General features: G+C 33.1%; 1 pseudogene; it reads right to left on the bottom strand.

The window, feature by feature from the left end:
* Window positions 1–815: 815 nt before the first annotated feature.
* LOC118683606 (uncharacterized) lies at window positions 816–1,748 on the bottom strand (annotated as a pseudogene).
* Window positions 1,749–2,883: the final 1,135 nt, after the last annotated feature.

Below are 2,883 nucleotides of genomic sequence, written 5' to 3'. Positions count from 1 at the left end.
AATGTAAAACTACGTGGCTTCTGTTTTGCGTCTGAAAAGGCCTATTGTGCAACAGTTTACGTACGCTCTAAATATGAAAACAAAATATCTTCACGTCTTTTGGTAGCCAAAGCCAAAGTTGCTCCCCTGAAGACACTAAGCCTGCCACGGCTCGAACTGAATGGTGCACTTCTGTTAGCAAAACTAGTTTCAATTGTACAAACCCATCTGAATCTAACCAATCACAAAATGTACCTTAGGTCAGACTCAGAAATAGTTTTAGCATGGTTGGAAAACCACCATATACCTGGAAGACTTTTGTATCTAACCGTATATCTCAAATATCAGACTTAGTTGGCCCAGCACAATGGCAACATGTTACAAGTGCAGATAAACTAGCGGATCTTGGGACAAGAGACTGCAAACCACTTCATCTCACCAGTACTACACTCTGGTGGAACGGTCCTACGTGGTTAACACAATCACAAGAAGTTTGGCCCAAGTCAGATATCTGCTATGCCTACCGTATTTTATACTATAAAGATATTCCAACTTCAACAAATATTTTATTTTAAAAGTCTATATATGTTAATTTTTTTTGTAATGAGTTATAATAAAATATTGTACATATTTTTATCGGTAAAAGCTGATATATAAAACGTAAATAAACTTTGTGATTTAACAAATCTATACCTTAAACCATACCTAGAGAAAATATCGGCTAAGTAACTTTCCTAATATTTATATAATATATACAATGATAAATTTTGCTTTATTGTTTAAATGAATTATTATGACTTGTATGACAATAATAAGTTATGCTTTATTGATTTTATGAATTATTATGACTTATAATATCAAATTTTTATGCAATGGTTGGTTTATACAAAATCATCAAGTTCGAACGCAGAGTTCCAACAAAACGACTGGAACATTAACTGATGATATTGGTCGACTTATTTCTTTAAACAAGCTAGATTGTAAAAACTGGCATTTTAAAGACGAACTCTCAAAAATGGAAGAGTCATTACAACGGCTTGTACTACCAATGTTGATGTATATAAAGCGACATCTATAACATTAAATAAATACGTTAGGGGGTTTAACGAGCTTCATGAAAAAACTTACCTTGCATATACTAAATCCAAAATAACTGTATAATACCAGCCTATATAATTATAATAGTCAACAGCGTCTTCTGCTAACACTTGAGGGAGACTTAATGACTCAAACCCGTTTAAATACTCACGCAATTGAACTTCGTTCATTGGAAATTTATTCAAATACAAAGGCCACAAACATCGCCAGACTTCATAGTATAACTCAATTAGAATAGTGCGGACAGAGCTTTTGCAATTTCGGTATCCTGCAGAAGAGCCAACAGCATATAAAGTAATTGCAATACGTATTTATAATTGAATTGCCTTCCGGTACTTAGTGTTTTTCCTCTCGTAACCTTTCAACATAATACACAATTTATTCAAAGATTAACGGTTAATTCGAAAGTTGCTTTTAAAAATACATATCAATTCACTTGGCAATCGACATTTGGCCACGAGTCTGCGTTATATACTCATTTTAATATAATAATAATACATATAATAGCAGTATTTATATACATACCTTTATCCATATAGACCTTGTTGAATTCGCTCCATATTGACTGTAGCTGTTTTGAGCAATGTGTGAGTCAGCAGCAAACGTTTCATTTCTAGATCATTTGTATTGAATGGAGAAAAAAAGGACATCGATATAACAAAGTACGACATTACAAAATGGTTTAATTAAATAAATATTAAACGATGTGAATTCTTGAATGTGAAAAACAGCTGTTTTATAAGTCTGCAAAGGCAGTGAAACCACCTTGATTAGTGAAGAGCTTAAATGTTATATAATTACTTCAAATATTTGGTGGGAACATGTACAATATAAGACTTGTTTGAACTTTGAATAATTTTACATTTCACTTATTAGTGACATCAGTACATCATCATTTAGCGACAGTGTTAACTGCAAAGCTGCTGCCGTGAAGTCGTGCTGCTGTCTAAATAACTGTGCCCATAGTGTTAAAGACAGACATATGGTTTCCGTACTATTGTACAATATTAAGCAAGAAAGTGGATTCCATCTTAATTATAGCTGCAAACAAGATTAAATTATATGAAGAAGAAGAAAATTTTTTTTTTAAATAAAGAAAAGAAATTTGAAATGACACCGAACATACTGGTCTTTGGTAAGTACACAAATGCTTGTATTTAATGTATAAGGAGTTTTTGAATTTATAGGTGAAACACACTACATTTTGGGAACATGATGTTAGGCTTTTCACAAAGGAAAAGTATGTTTCGAATAAGCCGGGAGACTTTCTTCTATTTAGTGGATCATCTAAACAATGTGCCTTCTGGTGTAACGACATAGCTTTAAAATAACGAATTGCTGAGGCTTTATATACATTAGCCTCTTTTGCTGACTACAGAACGATTGGAGGTCTCTTTGGAGTGGGACGTTTGGATAGTTGTAAACGTTTGTAAGGAAATATACGAAGTGTTTCAAAACGAAGTGTTTGATGCATATCTTACGACTGACACGAAAGTTGATGAATTTAGACGTGGTTTTAATCGTTTGAGATTCCTTCAATGTTATGGCGCAATAGATGGTTGTCACATAGAAGTCAAGCCTCTAGAGAACGAAGCTTGCAATTATTTAAATTTTAAAGTATGGTATTCAACGGTTTTATTTGCATCGGCATATTAAATACACAGATTTACATATATTAATATGGGGATGCTATACAAATATTTTACATAAATCTGAAATGGATTGAACAAGTAAACACCAAAAATAGCGCAAGGCAGTCTCGTAGTAGCCATGCAGACCGACATGACATGGTATGATATCTTTTTA

Source organism: Bactrocera oleae, chromosome 3 (assembly GCF_042242935.1).
Source record: "Bactrocera oleae isolate idBacOlea1 chromosome 3, idBacOlea1, whole genome shotgun sequence".
Taxonomy (NCBI): domain Eukaryota; kingdom Metazoa; phylum Arthropoda; class Insecta; order Diptera; family Tephritidae; genus Bactrocera; species Bactrocera oleae.
Note: the sequence above shows the minus strand (reverse complement) of the source record. Positions and strands in the feature narration are given on the sequence as shown.